We start from the raw sequence: 24255 nt of genomic DNA, 5'->3' as shown, positions 1-24255 counted from the left end.
ATTTATGAGTATAACAATTCCATATACATTGCATCATAGTAAAAACATGAAAATAAATGTACATTATGTACAGTATGATCAACTAGATGTACAATATTTTTTGGTGTCTTTCTAAAAATTACTAGATGTATGATCAATAACTAGATGTATGTACAATATTTTTTTGGGAAATAGACCCATTTCGTTCCATTCAAAGAACCATGAGCAACATAACCATAATTCAGTGATATGTTAGAGCACATTTATGAGTAGAACAATGCCATATACATTGCATCACAACAAAAACATGAAGAGAAATGCACATTATGTACAATATGATCAATTAGATATACAATATTTTTTCCCTCACTATTTTTGGGTGTCTTTCTAAAAATTATTGTGTGAAAAATTTAGAATATGCTTGCTTCTTGATGTCAACATTGATTTCAAAGCAAGTTTCACGTGAGAAAGCATAGTGAGAAAAATAAAATAGTGAGTAAAACATACACCTTATCGTGAACATAAACAAGCAGATGTATGGTTTGCTGAAATCCAAGTTTCAAGTTGATCTGTCTGCAAATCAAGATCGTGAAGCTAATTAAGCATTTGCATGATAATATTTATGAATATGTTTGCAGAAAATAAGAAAAGAAACCCATGAATCAGAATTCATGATTATCTACAATCTGGATTTGTATATATTTCTCTGAATGCTTGTTCACATTCTAACATGGCTTCACTAATCTCACTCTTCTAAGAGGTATAGCCACCTATAATATCCAATCCAATAAATCAAATATTAGTTATAGATCTTTGATTATTGAAGGAATTTATGTTTAAAAAAAATACTCAAGAAATGCAAGCTTCATAAAAAATATTTTTTGGAAACATGTAAAATATTTCTTTTGGAAACCTAGGAAAGGGCCACTGTAATACACCCAATAAAAAGAAAACATTAAAATAAAGTTGAATTCACAAACATTAGTCTGGAATTAATGTGATAATGTATGTATTACCTTGTAGTAGCTACAGGCATTCCTTCCTTGAGAAGATGTGAAGGAGAGTGGACAGTCACTGCAAAAGGTTACCTTTTCTATTGATATGAATAGTAGCCCTGCCATAGGGCCACTGCTGGTTGACAAGTAACAAGATGAAGTTTTCAAGAGCTTCTATGTTGGACCAACATTGAAGCTCAACTTAAACATTTTGTCAACTCCACCTTGAGCTACTATTTTGGTCCCCAAGCTCAAATTTCCCCATATTGTTTTAGACATGCTTCCCCCAAGCTTCATTGAACACAATGAAAAAGAAGATGCATTCTATGAGCAGTTTATATTGAAATTATATGAAATATCATTTTTTTTCCATATCAAAAGATTATGCAAAAAGAAAGGTTTAGAGACTTACTATGAACCCAAAAATTGTCAACTAGGACATTAGCATTTCTGCACCATCTATGCAAGCACTTTAAGAATGCATCGACCTTAGTTGTACACAACACAAACAAAGCCATAACTCAGTGAAGATCATTATCTCATAACCCTCCATACTAAAATTCTATAAATTCAATACACAATAAAAAATGATAACTGCTAGTGAAAAATGTTAATGCATATAAATAACATGTATATTTACCCCAGATAAAAAATGGGAATGTGAGCATCATGGTGATATTATGCTTGAGTTGCCTCTGATTCTTGCTACTTTGAAAATAGCTTTTCAAGCACATCATATAAATCATCCACCTCCCAGTTTACACAAGCTCGATCCTTGTTGGCATTATCTCCAACATATGTAGTACTGACATCTTCATAATCATGACCCTTTTTGTTTCCTACAACTCACAAATCCATGATGGAAGAAAACCCCAAAAAAGAGATGCTTACATAGAGGCATAGTAGAAGTAGAGAAGCAACAAATTCTACCTATTAGCATTAGTTTACAAGAAATAAATTTTAAGAAAACATGGCTTAGAACATAATCTGGTTTATATTATACAAATTAGAATTAAAACATATTCTATCAAATTTCGAAATGTTTCAATGTCTAGATTCAAGCAAAATATTTCCAAGTAAATTTTAACTGTATATATTAATCTTTCTTGTACTTAAAAATATTTCAATAGTATTTATAGAGACTAAGCTTCGCTATACAAGAGAATATATATCAACAAAGGGCACTGAAAGAAATAATTCTTGAAGTAAGATGTGTGGTTCCATCCTACATTTCACATGAGAGAAAGTAATAAAAATATTGCAATATCACACCATATAAGATGATATTCCTATCTTCAAACAAATTTAGTAAATCCCACTCTAAAGTTTCCATAATCAAACATTGTGTGGTACATGCCCATGAAAATATCCCCAAGAATCCTGCAACGTGATAAATAAACTAAGAAACATACTTTTGAAAAGTTTGAATTGAAATTGGAACCATGTTCTAAAAATGTCCTTGACATATCATAAACAATATAGAACCAGTTGTGTAACATACCATATAGGACTCAACGGTAGATGGACATCCAAAACCATAAAACTACTTACACACTGTGCTATAGAACCTTCACCAACTTTAAGAATGTATTGCAACCAAAATAAGAATAGCATAAAAACCAATTATTTTCCAACACTACCACTAGAGTAGCATCAAAGCCATTAGTTATAAATATATTCTCCTTTTTGAATGGAAAGGAGAAATTACATATTTACTTATGATATTCAAGAGAAATCTAGCTTTACATTCAAGATTCAAGGGTGCAGAAAATATCCAAAATAGCACATAGTATTTATGTATATACATCAATCACACCAAGGAAAAGGTTTTGTTATTGTTTATTAAAGGAAATAGTGGTCTTGAGATGAGACAACTCCAAAGCTATACTATAAAGTGAAGAAAAATGACATGGAAAATATAGAAGTGCATGGTAATTCAATTGGTCAGATAACCCAAATCTTTCCAGATGGGAACAACAAAAAAGAAAAGGTTTAATATTCTTTGACATGGTTATCATTTCAAAAGGCAAGGCTCATTTTTTTATTCCTAAGTTAGTGAATGGATTTCTAAGTTTGAATTATAGTAGGAAGTCATTCTAGTCACAAATGAAAATACAAATGGCCCCTTAGGCAATATATTTTGCTTTAGAGGGAGAGATGGAGCAGGTGGTCGAAGATTATTATTTTACCAACTTACAATCACAAAAAGAGAGAATTGACATTTGAAATTATAAACTTATGTGTTCATCTCAAAAGAATGTATCAAATGAACAATATCACAATATTCAAAATTCGAAAGATGAGCTATAATATATATACAAAATCACAACTAGTGGAAACTTTTGCAGTTGTTGGTAGTTGTGAAAAAGAGACATGTCATATTATGATAATACCCATAAAACACAACCCAAAAAATGTGAAGCTTGGTATTTCATTGGAAGATTTCAATTGTTTACCATGATTTTTGGATACGCTTATTTATAATTCAAGAAAGTTCAATGTGAATTTAGGAATCAAAGTATAAAACCAAAAACAAAAGCTAAAATTAAGCTCTCTTAAAAAAGAATGCCATAATTATAACTTTTTTTACTACAAGATTTAGATGCACAATTCTAACATAGATGCATTTCTTCAACATTTTCCTACAATGCATGAGTCCTAACGAACTACTTTTTTACAATGACAAACTATAGATGATAGAAAATACCTGAATACTGCAGAGTGAGTCATTCATACAACAAAAAGGATTTTTCTATTTGGGAATGAACTGAACCTTATCTAGTGTGAGACTACACGTTTTATTTCTAATTGAAAATGAAACAATTGGCATGCTTGATATTTGATCAAAATCAACAATTGATTCTCCATTAGGACTCGACAATTGTTCATAGAGCTAAACATTACATTCAAGAATCATAAGCACTGGTATAAAATGACATCTACTAAAACAAATCTCAACATCCGTGCAAAATAAAAATATTCATCACAAAGGATGAGTAACTCTCATTACTTGATTTAAATAGGCCATAATTTGCTTCTTAGTCTAGTTCCGAGTAGTTTGGTTATGCACCCACACAAATTCCATCTGTCAAGAAGTGCACATACCATCACTAATTCTAGAGAATGTATCTTTTTCATGGGTTTCTTCTAAGACACTAGATATTCTTGTGTTGCAGAGAACAACAATTTTCAACTTCATAAATAAATCTTAATAAGGGGGATTTAAATGCACATAATTCCAAAAAATTATTGATGACTACATAGTTGGACTGTATACAATAATTTCAACAAAAACAAAATAAAAAGAATCTCACCTAACATCTCTTGCACCATCATAAGAGCACAAGCCAATCTATGAGCAAATATTTTGAGGATTTTTCTGTAAACAATGCAATTCATTTTAGGTGATGGCAGGAGAAATTCTTTAGTTAGCTGAGGTCTCCAAAATAAATCCATAAATTCTTTACTCAGCCGAGGTCTCCAAAAGAAATCCAACCTACCTAATGGCATATATCCACTTGCCTTCAGGCCAAAAGCATTTATATTTAAAGTGAAATCTTACATGTGACATTTTCTTAGAATAATTCTTGTATCCTTTGATAAATCAAAGATGGATCTGTGCCATCAAGAACTCCATAATCACATCCCCATATTTTGATACTATTATTTTCATTCATGGGTGAAAATACTCGAGGCACCGATAACATTATTGATTTGTGTTATAATGACCTGCATGTGAGACAATTTACAAAAACTCTTCTCAACCAAATTTTCAAAGATTATAGAAAAATATAATCAACAATGTTAATGAAATAATATTCACGAACATGAACACCCAGACTACTTTCACATCACAGTTATAGAATATTAGGAAGTTAAGTACAAATCAAAACACAATCCATAAACCATAGAATATGGGGCAAAATTTTATCAAAACAACACATAAGAGAAACAAATGATGTAAAGAGCCTACCTTGTATATAAAATTACAAAAATAGATAGAAATACTTGGCTTAAATAATGTAATAATCATATATAAAAATTCCTGGAACTCAAACATGAGAAAATTCTTGAAATCAGTTTTAACTATTTATCTTTCATACTACAAAGATACTACATCAACTAAGCATTATTAAGCATTAACTTGTCACTTATGAATGCACAAGCAACATAAAATGTGCCACAACTCTGTGAATTTTATAATATTTTTGGTGCACACACATAGATGAGCCCACTAACTTGTATATAACAACTTAAAAAGATCAAATTTTTGTAGGATTTACCAATAGCCAACTAGCAAAGAAGTTCCAAAATTTGTAATTGCAACACAGCGTCTAACACAAAAACCTGTAGTTATATGTTCATAAAATTCCATCAATATTTTCATAAGTTTCCATAAGAAGTGATCATTTAATCTATTGAATAAGATGAAGCACTTCATGCACACTTGTTGATTGATTTCCAATGACGATGTCTCCCATATAAAACTAAAATAAATAACAACATCAAGTTAGAAGAGTAGAATAACCCCATAATGTACCTACCAGTAATTACAATGCATACCAAGAAGATGACATGCATGTAGTTAACCTTAACTATAGTCAATATTAAACATGGAAGAATTACATGATTCTATAACATACATGTCAGTAAACCTTTCAAGTAACTAGTGAACATTGATGTTCACCCTTGAAGTGTTTAGGATCTACACCGCCAAAGGCTATCTCTCCTCCAACGACCTCATCCACATTCTTGTTCATCCAAAATGAAAAGACTGGTTCTTTGACAAGGCCTTGGTTGTTATACCCGTTCCAAGAAGAAAGAGTGTTTCATCTAATATCTATATATATATATATATATATATATATATATATATATATATATATCTATATATATATATATATATATATATATATATATATATATATATATATATATATATATATATATATATTGCAGAGTAAATTTCCCTAGATTGTTAGAGAAACAAATGCTATCCTTCAGAAGCCAACAAAAGGACTCAATATTGACTAATTATATAAGATATGCCTGGTACTTGTGAAATGTTAGCTTTATAAAAATAATAGTATATTCCATAGATAAGGCTTCTTTGTGCTATCTACTAGTTCAACTTTGATTGTCTCTATATATATAGCCAACATGGGAGGGCCTTGAAAATATTAATGAAGAAAGCAATCTAGGATAAAAAATTCCACTTTGGTGTTGAAGACAATTGGAGATCTGAACCCTTTTGGGGAGGATCTCGAAAGGTTTAAGTGGAACCATCCCAAATGATCCAAAACCTGGTCAGTGAGGAAATAAGCCACATATTACAACGAAGAAAAATAATCATCAGTGGTTCTCTCTGGTTGAGAAACAAAGAACAAGATTGGGACCTCAAAAATAAGTAAGGAAATATAGGATGGTAGAGGGGCTACACAGAGGACACATCACAATGCACCACTTCGCTACATATCTCAATAGATATTAATCATGATGCAACAAAGTGGAGTTCCAGTCATGACAAAAGAGGATCCAATTGGTGTAAGAAGTAGCTCAATTGTGGGGGTTCAAATCCAATGCGAGGGATTTGTCAAGACATCATGATTCAAGGGAATGGGGCTTCTCATGACAAATGTGGACATGTAATGGGTTGTATAAGATATAATGACTGGAATTGCAAAAGAAAATATTCATAACACAAAGAGATAGGAGAAATATATTGATTATGTCTCGACCCCCAAGCAGGAAATTTTGTTTGATACTTGGAATTGGGACACTGTTTGGAGATGATAACTAATGTCAAAAATTACATGCAATGTGGCTTTCGTTCCCAATACAATAGACTGCGGAAAGTTTCCATGGTGGAAAGGAGTCATAAACCCTTATTCTCCCACACACTTCATCAAAGTGATGTCTGTAGATTCACTTCATGACTAAGTACATACTTTTCTAATATTAGCATCAACGATCTTAACAGCGATGGGAAACAAATCATTCCTCCAACATAGATTTAAAGTCAATTTCAGAGAGTTCCATGTCACCGATTGGAAAATTAGGCCCATAAATGACCATTTATTTTTTAATTTTCTTTTTGTTCCTACTGTCAAATTCATAGCACAAAGCGACTACTGATATTTGAGCTTTAGATTTATATTTTACATGGACAACAGGAATCTAGCTCCTACTAATTTTCACACAAAAAAAGTTGCTAGAACTTGTTTACTCAGAGAAAAATCCAATACATTTGAAAGCCTTAGTTAGGTTTTGAAATTGTGAAGTTATGGACAGTTTTAAAAATGGGAAGCTTCTTCAGTTCCATTTGAGTCAGGTCATATGAAGTAGTTTAAAGTCCCCATTGTACATCTGTCCAAACTATTCCTATATAGTAATGAAAGTTTCCTTCATTTTAAAAAAATTCCAAGCAAAGGAAAAGAAAAAAATTACACATTTTGGAAGGTGAACCTAAGCTAGTTCATGATTTCACTTAAAGAAGATACTCACTTGACTGGAAAACTTTTTCAACTGCAATTTCTTGAAATCCAAGCACAAGGAAACCATTAAAATTGGGTAGTAAGAATGTTAGACTTGGATCACATGTTGTCTCAGTAAAAACCTATGCTAGAAAATGACAATATAACTTTCAAAATACTCTGGTGACAAAAAAACAAAGCTTAAATTGTTGGATATTTTTGAAATAAGAAAATTTCCAACCTAGTATTTCACAATAAGGTCCCCTACTATGACATCATCTTGAGACAAATATCCAGAGATTGCACCACTTCCATACTGAATATCATAGGATTTTCCTTCACAACCAATAAAAAACTCGGATCAATTACAATCTAAAATGACAATCTGAGATGACAATCCCCCTCGAAATGCATTATGCAAAAGAAAAATGAGAAAGATAAAGTCTTAAAAAGTTCACATGATCTTAACATCTCTTAGTCGTAAAAGGAAAATGCACCACAACAAAACTCATAAAGTTTGGATTTTAGTTAAAAAGTGTGAAAGGGTTCAAAAAGATGGGAAGTGGCATGAACAGAGTAGCTACAGCATATTACACTAGAGAAAGGATGTGTTAATGGATAAAACTAAGTGTATGACTAGCAGGTCAATCGGAAAACACACTACAGTTTCGTACAAAGAAGGACAAGCAACTTAATGATTGGATCTTAAAGAGAAATATTTGTGGCAAGGTCAGAGAGTTTCAATAAAAGAAGACTAAGTGGGAAAATAGTAGAATATAATCATTAAGCATGCATCCACAAGAAGTCAATAAATGGAATATACAACAACATATAATTATGAAAATGAAAACTTTAACATATTAATGCATGCAGGAATAAAGATGACAATGAAGAGTAAGAACATACAATCAAAAAGGGGTTTTTCCCACACTAGTCTCCTTAAGGATATTTTCAAAACACCAAACCAGATGATTATAAATGAGGGATAGGTTACTACTTCTTGACTCATCTACATGTAAATGATAAACTTCTAGATGATTGTTAACTTCTCAACTCTCCCACAAAATATGACATAAATATCAAGATGACTCGATTAAAAAATTTATTTCAAAATGTGGGGAAGTGGTATTCATTACAATGGGTAACCTCATAATGCATAACATATTAAAACACATTACAGTCTAAACTGCAATGAAACTTAGTAGTGAAGCCCAACATTAGGAAATGTCTCTAACAATGGGATGTAAGATAAGTCATAAATGTTTGTTGCAAACACACCTTAGAATTCTCTCGTTGCCACAAATCCACATAGAGGTGATATGATGCCTAGATCATGCCCCAGTCTCAAGATTCTTCCACAGAACTCCTTTGAGAAGGTTACATAGGTTATGACACTACTCTTTAATCATCCCATGTTGCCCCAAACAGATCCTAGCTACCCATACCGGACCTCAGGAGGGTTTAGCGACCATAAAAGACAAACTAGTTTCTCTCAACATAACTCTAATTTGACCCTTAGTGTGAGATTTTACCATCAAATGTCCCTATGAGGTAGCTATTTCCATAATATGACTAATTCTAGCCATTCGCTATCATAGAAGGATGAATTAACCTCAGACCAAACCTCAAGAGAGTACATTGTTGAGGATTTAACCCTACAGAAATTGAGTTTATTTAACCCTACAACAATTGAGTTGCCACAAGAAGGTTCTCAAGATGGGCCGCTACATCAAATATGAGCACAAAAACCCTTGCCTAGTCTCCCTGAATCTCAGCCCAATCTTGTTGTCCCAGAAGACATTTGGATGATAATTTGATGCCAAACAGAAGCCAAATACTCTTGCTTCCACACCACAAATAGATGAATGCTTCCTCACTGATTGTCTCAGGAAGTAACAAATATTTTAGAGATATTACCTCCAAGAAGAATGCAAGACCAACAAGAAAAAGGAAGATACCCATTCCCCCAGCTGAGATCTGTAGAATTGAAACAATCTCATGTGAATTACTATGACTGAATTCAAGTCATACAAAAAATGTCATGGTGGCCAAAGAAATACATCCTTGGCAGCAGCAGATAACGTACCATGAGGAGGAGCCGTCTTCCAGCTTTGTCCATCAACCATGCAGTGAAAGCAGTCATGACAACCTGTATAACAACCATCAAGTTAAAACCTAAAGGCTTATCACAAAAATGTTGATTAGATACTGAAAAAATTATATTTGAAATCATGTAAGTAACAAATCAGCAAACAAGAACACCTGAATAGCACCAAGTCCAAGATTAGCAACTTTGCTTGATGAAACTCCTACGAGATTTAAGACAAATGTTGAAATCATTACCCATTGGAATAGGGGATTTCTGTTCCATGTCTTTTCTCCTCTGTATAAATACATATCTCAAATCTGCAAACCCTATTAAACACCATAATATTGAAAAATCCATCTGAACTCTTATAGATGGGGATCTGTTTCATGAGAAAAGTTGGTGATTTTCTCCAATATACTAACATTATTTTGCATTGATTGGGGTACATCTTCAGTTTGCATTGGAAACTTCTTTGAGACTTTTTTAATGTCCAAATTGAAAATATTAGGCCCTAAGATTAATAGTTCCTTAAGTAAAATATTAGACCCTAAGAGTTGATTTATTGACTCAAACATTGACAAAATTATAGGAAATTTTAGCCAAAATTGTTATAGGTTCCTTTTGCACAAGTAATTCTATTCTAGGAGGAGGAGCATATCTCAAGGAGAGGCACTCGAATTTATTCTAGGTCTTACTAATTTCACCATGTATTGTAGAACTGAATTTCGCCTTTTGCTACAAAACCTAATTTCATTGTTTGTTGCAAAACCTGATTTCATTTTTTTCTGCAGAACCTAATTTCACCCTTTTATTACAAAATTGAATTTCACTATTTGCTGCAGAACCATATTTCACCAATTACCATACAACTAGATTTCACCATTATTGCAAAATCAGGTGAAGTCCACTTCATTGATTGCTATAGATCTAGTTTCATAATTTGTTGTAAACCATTCTTGCTATGGATCCTATTTGATATGGCTAATCAGTTCATGTTTTAGTAGCTACAAATCCAATTTTTTAGTAGCTATGGATCCAATTTTTCCCTTGTATTTCTAATTTGGAAGGCCAAATGGTGTCATCCTTACCAATTGAACATTGTGTACATGGTTGATGTTATTATTTTGAGACATTGTTCACTTGCTACTTCCCCGAGACAATGCTTGTTATTACTCACTATTACTCTAGGATAGTGATTTCTATTACTCTTATTTTTTTGCTACTAAACGTTACTACTCTTCATGATGGGAGGCATTGTAGTGAGGTATCAACCCATAATCCTAGCCCAATTGCAAAACAATTTGGAGGTATACCAATTTTTTTCAATGCAAGCTAGATAACATATTTTAAGTAGTTGCAAGGGTTTGATTCCTCTATTACTCTTGATATTTCACAAAGTTTCTATTTTTTCTTAGTCATTACGCACAAGATTCATGTGAAAGTGATTGAAGAACTCGTTTCTAGATTAACTGGTTTACCATAAACATGGAAAGGTAGTTCCATAGAAAGGTTACATTGTATGATGGTTGGATTAACTTCTTGGTGGGTTATGAAATAGTTGAGAATGGGAAAAAAGGTGTGAAGCATATTTCCCTATGCCACCTGTTGTCGCTTTTTCTAGCACCTGTAGCATAAGTGCTTCAGGAGATATGAAAGCTTCCTAGAGATAGCCTCTAGGTTGATTGTAGAATAGTGCATAGGACATCATAAAGAGAGGAGTGTTTTGTAATATTATCAATGGGGCTTTATGTTGCACTCCAATTGTCACGTAGTTTGAAAATATAACAAAGGGGGGTTGGTTCAATAGGCCTTCATCAAGGTAAACTCAAGCCAATACATGGATCCCAATGCTTAGGGGGTAAATCGGGCCAATATCAAAGAGAAATGTCTCGTTATGGTGGCCGACACACAACAGGTAGTTTTAATATTGGTCGTAGTAATATGAAGAGGAGGAAAGAAAGGAGAGAATTCAGTGCATATGGTTGGTTACAATACAAAATCCTAAGCAATAATGTTCTAATAGAAATATGGAGAGGGAGGAGATGAAAGAGCAGAAAGCGTGGAGCACAAATTAATGTCTTATGCTCTATGCCTCATGGATACATTTATCACTAAACAACATAAGCAAATATATGCTCATACAGGTACTGCATATTATAAACTAATACAAGTAATTTTTTCTTATACACAAGTATTATTCACTATTTAGTAGCCTAGATACATCCATGAATCAGAGAGAAACCAATAGCTTCATTACACTATTTTGAAGAAAGAAAAGCATACATGAAGTTCGATATACGAAGAAGGAAACATACTGCGCGTTGTCATGATTGGAATCGCCAAAGAGTTTCATTAATACTCAAAATGAGTCCCATCCACTAGTCTATTACATTTAGCAATATACATCTCAAGTCCCTCATGAACACGAAAATAGAACCAAAAGTGGAATCACATAATTTGGACCCCTCGGGTGCAGAATTCTGTAACCTATTCCAAGTGTTTCTTCCTCCATTTTATAAGGAGAGGGAGAGCTTTTTAAAATGGTTACAAAATATCTGGGCCTAAGCTCCGGCTGTCTATTACACTAGTTGTCTCGGTGTGTGATATCTTTTCCATCAAAATGATTCTAAAGGATTTGATTCATTTCTTGAAAATACATAGAAATACAGAATAAAAAAAAAAGGAAATATGAATGATGGTGAGGAAAATATCTCCCTGTCGTCCCTGTTACAACCTCTACTTAGGTTATGTCTCTGATTCAATGTGCCTCTCTTGTTTCTTGGCTAGTTTCGTTCATTTGCACCTTAAGTGTCTGATTTCCCCCACTCTATGGAGCTAGAAGAGATTAATTGTGGTTACCTACCATAGAAAGGAAGTGGAGGTTGACCTAGCTATCCTTCCTTAATATGACTGAGTGGAGCTCCATGCTGAGCCATTAAGACTTCCTGAGTTCCCATATATCCATTAGATATCTCGGATTCCTACCCATTACATATTTAAAGGTCCTGTACTACGCTATCGGAATGTAACATGCCTCATAAAACAACCACAATTTAATATCAAGGATTATGACTGTCACAATATTTACACACAATAATCTCTATGAAACAATGAACTCTGATCCCTTTAGGTCCCTTTCTCTTTGATCCCTCTTAGTACTTCTTCATCATATGCTTGGGGTCTATGACCGGGTGCTTATCCCTAAGGTACTAGGGCCCTTTTTTCTATCGAGGGGGACTTTTTCCTTTGTAAATATATTAATGCCCAATTCCTTTGAGTTTCTCTAGCGACCTTGCAATAGCCCAATATATCAAAGGTTTCTAGTTAGGCCTTTTACATTGGAGCTGCGATGTGCTTGCAATATCCAATTGCGATAGCCCTTTAGTGCTCGGTCTCCAACTCTGCCTTATGCCACCTATCCTCACCGCTTTGGGCCCATGGTATCAGGATATCGCAATTGGCGATTTCCTAACATTGCGTAATGTTGCACCATCTAGAACTTGCGATCACCGATATGCGGGATCACCCTCGGTTCTTAGCCCCTTGCCTTTCCTCCTTTAATATTTTTACAATTGTGAGCAAACCCCCATATTGGAGCTCCCTTATTGGCCAATTCCACTTGAGGATCTAAATTTTGTACACAAAACTTCACTTCACCAATCGTCGAACACATATCACATTTTTTGCTTAACCCTTGGTTCTATGGTTCTTTATATGACTGTGGGCCAGCCCTTGTGTAAAAGCCCCTTTATCAGTGAATTGAAATCGAAGGTTTCACTAGGAGAAACAATTCTCATCATTCGATCACCAATCGTCGATGTGACATCTTCGTATGCCACATGTCACCTTGTGAGTGGTTACACGTGTTTCCCTATTTTGGCCCCTTATGATCCCTCAAAACATTGAATTTTCCTGCCATGTTTCTACCATACGACCACACCATGCTAATGTCAGTTGCCCCATGTCCCTTATCAAAACCAACCATGTGGTGCCAAGTGTCATGTATCAGATCCAATGATGTTCAGCCACGTGGCCCCCTCGAGGAGAGAGAAAAGGTCAACCCTCTTCTTGTTTTGTGACTGATTTCCTTTGTTAAATATTTCAAGGCATTCTTAGCACTTTAACATTATTAGCGTTTTCCATATTTTAACTTTCTCTGATTTGCAGCAATTTCATGTCATAACATTCTCCGATATGTGATTTCCGATATACTATGTGCCATATGCCCCGAACACCAATATGACCATGTAGCTCTAATCGCCGATCTCCGGTATCACTGATATTCTATGATAATGCGATAAACCCAAGGCCTTGGACCTCTAATATCCGATTTTTGATGTCAATGATCAGAGATCCCTGATATTCTTTGATCTCCACTAGCACTGCTTAAAAAAAATCTGATATGTAGGATCCGAGGTTTTCTCCTTGTCTTTTGGTTTTTCAAGGGTAACTTCAATTTGCTCTAACTTTTGATTCCGGAGTCGATTTGAGGAGTTCAATATACCATTGTAAAGCTAATTCTGATCACTATCCATTGGAGGAGTTTCGATTTAGCTTTGAGGTATTTTGTGGCTTGGAATATGGCTGAAATCTCTTCTGTTCTTTTATACTTTAGATAGCTGAAAACAAATTTTCCAGTGAGTGACAACACCAACCATGGCCAATTGTAGCATATTTTGCGAAAAAATATTTAACCTATGAAGAATGACATAGGTTGTTGTTAGCTATCATTTTAAATTTTCTCACACCTACATCTCCAACAGCTAATCGATATTCCCTACTTTTTGTTGAAGATTCCATAGTTGGCAACACAAAACATCAGAGATATGAGAAATATTGACTTAAGTGTCGCTCTTCACAAGACGGTTAAACTATTGATTTTGGATGCCTCAACCAAGAAAAATAAGTCATGGGAAGCTTTCTTATAAAGAGCTTCTCAAATTCAAAGAGCATATATGGTTGAAGTAAAGGAACAAAAAGAAGAAGTAGTAGATGAACAACAACAAGAAGAGGCACAAGAACAATAAGAGGAAGAAGGTGTTGAGAAACATCAGCATATTTTTGATCAACCTAAGAAAGAAGTACAACCCTCAAATTCTATTTATATTAAAAAGGATGTTAAACCACTAGTGAATTCCCTCCAAGAGAAGAAATTCAACCATGCTCTATTGTTGAAGAAGTCCCTATTGATATAGGAGTGATTTCATCCACAAGAAAAAGAGAAAGATCCACAAAAGTTGGGATTTTAGTTAAAATTCCAAAGAAAAAGATGACAAGATTCAATGGTGTAGCAAATGTGGCAGGTCCTTAGGACAATATTGCTATGCTACAAAAAATCTAGCACTAGTAAGTTGTATTGCTACTACACAAGAATCGTTCACAAGGGTTTCTTCTATTCAATCCAACAATATGGTCTACAAGGGAGAAGAAATGAATGTTGTTAAACAAGAACCAACATAAGAAAATCTTACTATTGTTAAACAAAAAATAATAGTAGGGGAAATTGTTATAGAAACTTCTCATGAGACATCGAGTACTACCCCACAAGAAGTTTTTGTAAAACAAGTTGATATGAAAGTAGTAGTTGTTTTAAAATTAGTTTCACCTATTAAAGAATAAGTTGTTTTAGAATCAGTTTCACCTATTGAAGAATAAGTTGCTACAAATGCATCAAGAATATTCAAAGACTGACTACTGAAATTCCTTTACAAAACTTTACAAAAAAAAGAATTTTTTTCCATAGAAACTTTTGAAGACATTGCTATGGAACTAGTAAAAAAAGTAAAGAAAAGGATGTTGATACTCTTACAAGGTAAATATTTATGAAACCTTCCTATTATAATTTTGAAAGGCAAAATTATATGTTGAGGAAGGAAAATAAGGAGTCAAGACAAAAATTGAAGGTCCTTAGGAAAAAATTAAAGGAGAAAAATATCATAAAGGGATGTTCATTCTTGCCTAAGTTCTTGATAAATATTCTTGGTCACCTTTCGTGACCCATAAAAGTGACCCTATAAGAGGAAGGATTGATACAAAGGAAATACCCAAACCTATTTCTATGGAATCAATATCTAAACATGTTTCCATGGTGTCACCTCTACAACTTGCAATTGATGAGTTCATTACTGATACTCCTAAAATATTCATACAAATCAATGGATCTACCAAAAAACTTATTGGATCTACTATATAGCTTATTAGATCTCATATTTAATGTATTGTTACAACCGATACTAAATTGATAGATGATATTACTATTAGTATATAATTATACTATTGGGTCCGCTATTATAGAAGAAATAATTTATTGTTGAATAGGAGTTACTCATAGAATCAACTATTGATGATTAGGTAGAACATGTCATAGAAGATAATAAGATTTCTATTAGGGTTCAAGTAGAAGAACAATGATATATCCATCTCCCTAATTAATATAGGGAAATCCAAGAACAATTTCAAACCTGTTATAATCTCAACTTCCTTGAGCCACCACAATTTTTCTCCTGCTGCCAGACTACATTGCTTCTATTGGTGAATCTGAGCTACAAAACAATTTCATATTTCAGTAAATATCATCATCATGCAGGAGAATTAGTTCTCCAAGGTAGTATTTTGTTTCGTTAAAGAAGGGGTCTTCACTTAGGAGGAAAATTCATATTTTTCTAAGAAAATATATTGTATTTTAAATGGAATATTTTGTGAAAGTGAATCATAAGTCTAGAAGGCTTAAGCTAGGTGTGAATTAGGATTTAGTTGAGAAAATGAACGGTTTTAGAATATTTAGGAGTCAGAATAGGATCTGACCAAAAATTCATTCAATTGGGTTAGGTTTATATGATTTCTAAATATTTGATAAAAAGAGAGAAATGATTAAAATGATTTCAAGTTAATGTAGAATGTGGATAAGGAGGTGTTGTAGCGGCTACAACCACCCTCCAAAATTTTGGCCTACACCCAATTACAGAGCCTCCCTTAAGAGTTTCACTTGATGACTATGCACACTCGGCTTCACTCTATGAGCCCGTGTGAGTCTTTGCATCCACCGTGATTGTTCATTTCATCCAAGTTTTTGCATGTTGGTATAAAATTTATACTTGCAACCATGTTCTGGTCATGCTCAAGGTCTTCGCTTCGTGTGTACATGTTGTGTTCGCTATGAAAGCATCTGTCACACTCACACATGGAGTCACACTCACTGTCGCACAATCATTTTCACGGTTGATCAATGATCAATCACAAGTGTCGCGCATATTGCTCACACCGTTGGTCAGTCGTGTTGAGCATGTGTGTCTAGATGGTTTGGGTCGTCTTGTCGTCAAGTCATGTTGGTGTGTGTTTGCAAGATCACATGTGCATCTTTCACTCATTCACACACTTAGTCGTTTTTCTGAAGTTTCAACGACCGGACTCCCCTCTGACACCCAGACCATCACCCCGCCATCGAATTGATCGACTGTCATCGAGGACAGCGCAGAAGCATCAAGTAATTCATTTCAAGTTGTGCTTCCGGTAAGCATATCAATCAGCCTTTAAGTTGGTCGATCGGAGGATTTGACCTGGTAGCCACCCTGAGACTCATTCCCCTCAAAATTTGCGTAGAAGCTACACACCTTACCCACTCTGTTGGCTAGGAAAATTGCGTAGATAGGCCAAACAGACACCCAGTGCCCGTCATTGTCTCCATCATAAAATTGTGCAGTTTTTCCAGCCAGTCCTCCCAAGAGCCGACTTGATGCTCATCCATAAAATTGCACGGTTTTCATGAGTAGGCCCTCTGCTACCCAGCAGTTCACTCAACTCATAATTTCCACAGAGATGATCAGCAAGCTATCCTCCCAGCGTTAGTACAGTTTCTCTCGCCAACAACAGACTGCTAGTTCCCTCTAGGAATTGTGCAGATTCTGCTGCCAAGCACCTAGTCAGTTGACTGCCAGTTCCCCTTGGGAATTTCGTATTTTCTGCTACCAATGACCCGGCCAGATGACTGCAAGTTCCATTTGGGAATTCTGTAGTTTTTGTTGTTAGGTTCCCTGCCAGTTCCTCTAAAACACTGTGCAATTTCTGCCTACTGATCCTCCATGCAGCCCGACCTGTTCCTCCAGAAAATTGCCCAAATTTCGCTATCAAGCCCCAACTACTCACTTTTTCTGAAAAACGCACAAATTTTATCTGCCTTTCCTTCTTGCAACTCGTACTATCCCTCCAAAAATTTGCGTAGTTTTGCCTTCCGACCGAGCCAGACCTCGTGAACAGTCACTGTCGACTCAGATTGGCCATCTTCATCAGCCAGTGACTCTTGCATAGTTTTCATCAGCAATGCCCAAAGCCAACATCCCACATTGCAACCTTGTCGCTTCTCCCTGTCACCTGCATCCGAAATGATCATGTGTCATGGTAGACTAGGGGGTTTTTGGATTTGATGTTGTCTTGTCATGAGTGACTGTAGGTACAAGTATAGTAATAAACATGGCGTGACGACGAATGAGATGAACTAAGGGAGAACATGTAGAAGGACAGGTCCACCAACGGACGAACGAACGATGCATTCAAAGGGATGTGCTTGTGAATGGATGATCATGCAAAGATGTGTTCACGGATGGACAAATGGGAAAACATGCAAGATGTGCTCATGAACAGATGAATAGAAGAACATGCACCTTTCGCAAGCAGACGAACCTGTCAAACCTTCCAACATACAAGTAAGGAGCAATGTACCAAAGAAACATCAAGTGAACCAATGACCATTGAAGACTCTGCACACCTTGCCATGCGGAGGTGAAGTTGTGACACACCATAAAGACACCCATCACCCAGCAATACTGCAGCTTGACATGCACTCTAGTAGCAGCATGAATGTACCAACACTGTCATGTCGAGTCATGTCATGAGTCATGTCGCCCACACCTCTACTATTGGCCATGTTTCCAAACAATGTAATATAATGTGGAAGTCCAAGAGACCCACTTGTTGTACAAAGAGTCATGTAAAGTAAAAAATTCATGGAAGTCAAATAGTCATGAGGGTAGTCGAACGATCACAAGGTTCAGTTTCTCCCTTGGCTATAAATACCCCCTCATTTGTACATGGAAAAGAATTTTTCACCTCATCTCCTTCTACACAACCAAGAGAGTATGTAATATTTTCTTTTAGGAGTAAGTAGTGGCTCCAACGCCCCACGTACGGGGTTAGTGATGTATGGTGTAATGATGTGTCTTGGAACTTTCGCTTAATTCAGAAGCCTGCTAATAGACCAACAATTTTTCACACATGTATTGTAAGTGTTGTAAGACTAATCTTGAACACTTGTAATGCATGTTGCTTTAACATTTGTTGAACACTTGAGCTATTTCACTTGTTGTAATACATAGGATGTTAATGAAAATGTTTTGTATATGTTGTTAACGTTGTCTCGCTCGTGGTGGCTACCCCCCGGACATTAGAAAAACCTTTCACACAAAAATTGTTGTAACGACCATTGCACTCGTGTAGAATCATCCACTGAGTGTTGTACATGTTATCTTACCTTGTGTGTTGTGACTGCTGCATCCATGTGGACTGCTCCTCTGGAAGTTGTGCATGTCCTATTATGTGTGTGTTCCTAGCTAAGTTGGGACTTCATCCCAACCAACTTGGGACTCACTCCCACCCTCTCCCTCTATAGTGAAAGAACCAATGACACAAGTAACACTAGCAATCACCAGGCATGAAAACCTCACTTGTCAGAAGACAAAGCAGACCACTTTCCTTTGCTGACAAGTAAGAGTTGAGGTAAATCTTTAAGATAATGGAAACTGGGACATCGTACCAGATGGGACTCCTACACCAAATGGTGTGAGGTCTAGTTGGGACTTCATACCGAGGAGATCCCCTGATGTTGGTGGATCCAACACCATCAACATTTTGGCACTAGAAGGAGGGCCAGATGACAAGATGAGCCCATACATTTGGGTTGAATCTCTTACCCAATGAATAATACACAATTCATGCTCCCAGGGTGTTTCTCTCACTTCTCCCTTAATCAATTATCAATCCCCAATGAGCTTCTCGGTCACTTGTCCTTGTTAGAGCTTGACGGTGAGGACAGAATGTCTATAACCGAGCACATTTATGATTTTTTTCATTTTTGTGAATCTCATTAAATCGATAGTATTGAGCTTGTTTGCATACTCTTCTTCCTCACCCTTGAAGGTCATGCTAATCAATGATTTCATACCCTGCCACCTGCTTCCATCCATTCCCTTCTCACTTTCCTCAAGGAGCTCCATCAAGCCTTCAATGAGTGTGACCACCAAGATGTATATGAAAGAATCTCTCATTTAAGAATGAAGCGTCACGAATCAGTTGAGGAATTTTCTACCCACTTCCTTCACCCTGTCACAAAGTTCATGTCTCCCGAAATGGTGAACTTCCTGATTTCCCTTCTTCCTCAACTCTTGTGGATCATGAGACACCTCATGTATCGAGGAGGGTCCCCCCTTGCAACGGTTGCAAAGCTGAGAAATTTGCGCAACATGTTCCCAATCGATATGCTCAGCTATCTCCTGCCCCAACGAAGGAAATTCCAGAATGGTTAGGAAAGCCTATGGTGAAAACTCATCCCTCCATTCCGCAAGAGGAAATCACCATTCCTAACCCAAGTCTTGAGTCTAATCTACATATCTACCATCCTCCATCATAATCAAGCCATGACTTCTTACACCATGACTCACTTGAGTGATCTACTTCATAAGCTAGTTGCGTGCACTCTCATGATTCTCGAGCTGCTAGCTCAAGTTGCAGTCATCTGCAAAGCAGTCTCATAATAGAAGCAGAGGAGCAGAAAGGTGAAGACACAATCAATTCCTCTCAAAACATTGAGCTTCCATTCTTGATCGATCCACGATCTGCAAATCTTGGTGAAACATCGTGCACAATCAATTCTTTTGATTAAAATCCAGTCTTAGGCTGTCATCACTCCCACACTTCTGTATGTCGTGATGAACACCCAAGCACATCATATGATCTATTTTCATCTCATGTACACTCTAACTTAGATCTGGAATGCGTACCGGTCAAAGCAGACATCCAAATTGAATATTCCTCTGCACCTCACTTGCCTATGTGTCCTATCATTCACAGCACATCAACATGCACCGAAGACACTCCAGATTCTCTTTCTTATTCATCTTCTGAGTTATCTCCTCGATTGACACAAGGAAATGAGGTTTTCCATGATGAAAATAGTCTCAACACAAAGGAATCTTTCCACACATCATCATCTTGTGTGTTGCATGAAGACAACTCGTCAAGTTGGCTTGTTGAACATTTTGATGAAGCCTACAACAGAGATGGTTGTCATCCTAAGAGAAGTTTTGAAATCAGTAACAACAACCATCCTCAAGCCATGCATGATCTGGTTCACATCCCCAAGTGCAATTTTTCAATTCTAGAAAGTTCTAGGACATGCCATGGAGTCGAGGCACTTCAACGTCCGTTGATGGTTATGTCAGGACCTCGTGACTCTGGTAAGCCTGTCAAACCAAATCAGATCTCATTTCTCATGCACAATCTATCTATCTGCATGGTTGCACTCAATGTGGATCCTTGTGTAAATAATATTTACTATTTGAGGTATGATATTTCAAAATTTTATATTTTCACTAATGATCAAATCTACGAGTCCATTAAAACATGTCAGTCTTCATGCACCTCTCTTACATCCAAATTGGGTTGGGAGTGTCTGTCCCTCATCCAATCATGGGATAGTGAAGTTGATCATCTCAATTACTATCTCTATCTAGAACCACACTTATGAAATGTTCTATCTCGTAATCATATCCTTGGTCTTTTTACAAACTTTGCATGTCAAATCTGCCCACTCATCACACCAATAATCTCCCTGTGTGATGACAAGCACACAACCTATCACACAAATCAATTTACTCTCATTTCGCCACACCCCAACTCATTTCACACATTCACAGTGCTGGCATCCTATCTATGTTTCTGTGATGACCATGATGCCTGCGCACTTTTTCACCAGTTGCAGGTGGGTGTTCTACCATGCCTATCATACAATGAACTTGTTTCCCTCATTCAAAGTGCTTGCATGATTGTTCAAAAGGATTCTATGTTCATGTCAAATTGGGAATCTGGCATCTCGACCGACTGGTCTGATTTCTCTTCTATCTTGGGTGGCTGTCATGCAGTTTATCATTGTCCCAAGAATACATCCAATGATAATCACTTTGTGGACTATGATCTTCACCATGTAACATCTTTCTTCTTAGACTTCTGTTAAGCAAGTAAGGCACTTCGGCCTATACTAATGGCTATGGCAGGCCCTCACTGTCTTGACATGACTAATGAGGATGACCATATCTATCTATTCGTATCAAATTCCCACCATGATCCCCTCTCTTGAATTAGGAATCTATCTTCTCAAAGATCACAAGTCTTTCAAAACAACCATCATGAATTTTATGATCCAATCATTGAATGGCTAGAACAGTCTTACTTGGCGAGTCATGTTGCAGGTAACAAGCTCCAGTCCTTCCTCGCACTCGCTGAGAAACTTGATGCAGAACAACACACACTTGCAAGAGGCCTTCGAGGTTTGTTGAAAAATGGTAGTCACAGAAGAGGTAAGCATGTGTGTTGGGTGCTTGTGACACATTTTTCGGCCCATAGGCAAGACCTTCTCTCTAGTGTGCAAGTTTTTCAAGTTTTTTCATTTTTTGTTGCACACTATCTTTTATCTGTTTTAATCTTGGTGACTGCAGGTTGAGTATGCCTATAGTGGTTTCGTTGGAAATTTCATTTCACGTAACCCCCACCATTTAACATTGGAGTAGGAGTAATGTTTGTTTTTTCGCTTGTCTTTTCTTTCTGGTTTGCATGTTTGTTTGCTTGTTGACTTGGTTGCTTTGCTTGCTTGTTGTTGTTTTCACTTTGTTTTCTTTGCTTACTAGTTTGTTTTCAATTGTTTGGTTTGATTAATACCTTACTATTTTTGTTTCCAGAAATAAGTGTTTCCAACTACTATGTTCTGGCTTTTGAATAGAGTATGTGATTGAAATTTGAAGAGACTTGTGACACTGCAGCACTTGGCCAGTCTCGTGTTTGTCTTCTCTATGCTTGGTTGTAACCTTCAACCGATGAAGTCTTGATGGAAAATAAAAACAGTCTGCAAGGGAAGTTTTGGTCCAACCATGAACCTGTGTCCACACTGGGAAGCCCCATGCTTGTACTCAACCTTCTGCTCCGTGTGTTTAAGCTCATCCAACTAGTAGAAACAGAGGAAAATTATAAATGAGAAAACCTATGTCAGATGTCTTACATGATTCTCTGAAGGAACAACCTCTTTTTATCTCAATAAGTCGGGATCCCTCATTCGCCCTAAAAATAAATAAGTGCCTATGCACAGTCCTGTTGAAAAATACAAAGGCGAAAGAAGAGAAAGGCTTCTTGCGCAGAGAGGTAAAGCATGCAACTCCACCGGGGTACTCACCAGGCTCGCTAGCAGAGAAGCAATGTGTGTGTTCCTGTGTGACTCCGTTGAGGTACTGTCTAGGCCTACTCGTAATGGAACAACACCAGAAATGAAAACTTATACTCTGAAAATTTTCAACTCGCGAGCTAAACTACCCTTCCCGGATTCAAAACACTGTGATCAAGCTGAACTTTTGATTGTGTTTGACTGAGTTGGAAAAAGGTGAACCATGTATTTCCATGGGGTAAGTGGGGAAGCCGAAGTAACCCACAATGATTCAATACTCCCCGAGAGACCAAGGCCCTACGCTATCAATGAACCAAAACAAAGAAGCTGGACTTCTACTAGTGTGTTGCTAAGTGTTGTAGTGGCTACAACCACCCTCCAAAATTTTTGCCTGCACCCAGTTTCGGAGCCTCCCATGAGAGTTTCACTTGATAACTATACACACTCAGGTTCACTCTGTGAGCCCATGTGATTCTTTGCATCCACCTATCTTGTTCATTTCATCCAAGTTTTTTCATGTTGATATCAAAGTCATGATTGCGACCATGTTCTAGTCATGCTCAAGGTCTTCGCTTCGTGTGTACATGTTGTGTTCTCTATGAAAGCATCTACCGCACTCACACATAGAGTCACACTCACTGTCACACAAGCGTTGTCATGGTCGATCAATGATCAGTCACAAGTTTCACGCTTGTCGCTCACACCGTCGGTCAATCATGTTGAGCATATGTGTCTGGATGGTTTGGGTAGTCTCATCGTCAAGTCATCTTGGTGTGTGTTTGCAAGATCACATGCACATCTTTCACTCATTCACACACTTATTCATTTTGCTAAAGTTTTGACAACCAAACTCCCCTCTGATACCCATATCATCACCCCACCATCGACTTGATTGATTGTCACCCAGAACAATGCAGAAGCATCAAGCAACTCATTTCAAGCTGTGCTACCCACAAGCATATCAATCAGCCTTCAAGTTGGTCGATTGGAGGATTTGACCTAGCAGCCACCCCGGGACTCATTCCCCTCAAAATTTGTGCAGAAGCTACAAACCTTGCCCACCCCGTTGGATGGGAAAATTGAGCAGACAAGTGGGACAGACACCTAGTGCTTGACCCAGACTCCCTCAGAAAATTGCGCAGTGTTTCCAGTCAGTCCTCCCGACATTCGACTGACTACTCATACAGAAAATTTCTCAATTTTCATGAGCAAGCCCTCTGCTGCCCAGCAGTCCACTCAGCT

At 36.5% G+C, this 24255-nt stretch overlaps 2 pseudogenes; both read right to left on the bottom strand.

Moving 5' to 3' along the window:
* Nucleotides 1–599: 599 nt before the first annotated feature.
* On the bottom strand, nt 600–1708 carry LOC149223106 (GEM-like protein 5; annotated as a pseudogene).
* A 561-nt stretch (nt 1709–2269) lies between these two features.
* LOC149223105 (aspartic proteinase A2-like) overlaps nt 2270–24255 on the bottom strand; it is a 53781-nt pseudogene continuing 31795 nt past the window's right edge.

The sequence above is a fragment of the Pinus tabuliformis genome, chromosome Q, assembly GCF_031772625.1.
Source record: "Pinus tabuliformis cultivar Carrire ecotype Pingquan chromosome Q, CPIR1, whole genome shotgun sequence".
NCBI classification, from domain to species: domain Eukaryota; kingdom Viridiplantae; phylum Streptophyta; class Pinopsida; order Pinales; family Pinaceae; genus Pinus; species Pinus tabuliformis.
The sequence above is the reverse complement of the archived record's forward strand: the minus strand, read 5'-3'. Positions and strand labels throughout refer to the sequence as shown.